The sequence below is a fragment of the Dendrobium catenatum genome, unplaced genomic scaffold (genome assembly GCF_001605985.2).
Source record: "Dendrobium catenatum unplaced genomic scaffold, ASM160598v2 original_scaffold_275142, whole genome shotgun sequence".
In the NCBI taxonomy this organism is placed as follows: domain Eukaryota; kingdom Viridiplantae; phylum Streptophyta; class Magnoliopsida; order Asparagales; family Orchidaceae; genus Dendrobium; species Dendrobium catenatum.
Genome location: NW_021593537.1, coordinates 1 through 310, shown reverse-complemented (window position 1 = coordinate 310; position 310 = coordinate 1). Strand labels below are relative to the sequence as shown.

At 31.3% G+C, this 310-nt stretch overlaps 1 non-coding gene across 1 annotated transcript; it reads right to left on the bottom strand.

Annotated features, from left to right (window-relative positions):
- Positions 1–36: 36 nt before the first annotated feature.
- LOC114579083 lies at positions 37–143 on the bottom strand. Its single transcript, XR_003699947.1, has one exon. It is a non-coding gene; the product is annotated as a small nucleolar RNA R71 (small nucleolar RNA).
- Between the last annotated feature and the right edge of the window lie 167 nt (positions 144–310).

Sequence of the window (310 nt, the reverse complement as noted above, 5' to 3'; positions counted from 1 at the left end):
TATAGAAAAATATTTCCCACCTTCTACGAGAGCCAAATATAAAAAAATTATATTACTTCTTTTACTCGGTTAGAAGGAAAATATATTTATGAGAGTTGGGAGAAATTCAAGGAGATTCTTAGAAAGTTCCCTCATCATGCCTTACCTATTTGGTTAATTATTCAAAAATTTTATAACGGATTGGTAGAATCTCTTAGTACCATAATTGATGCTGCAATTGGAGGTTCTTTGATGTCAAAGCCTTTTGAGGATGCTTATGAACTAATTAAGAATATTACAAAAAATAAAATTCGGTGACCTGCTGATAGGG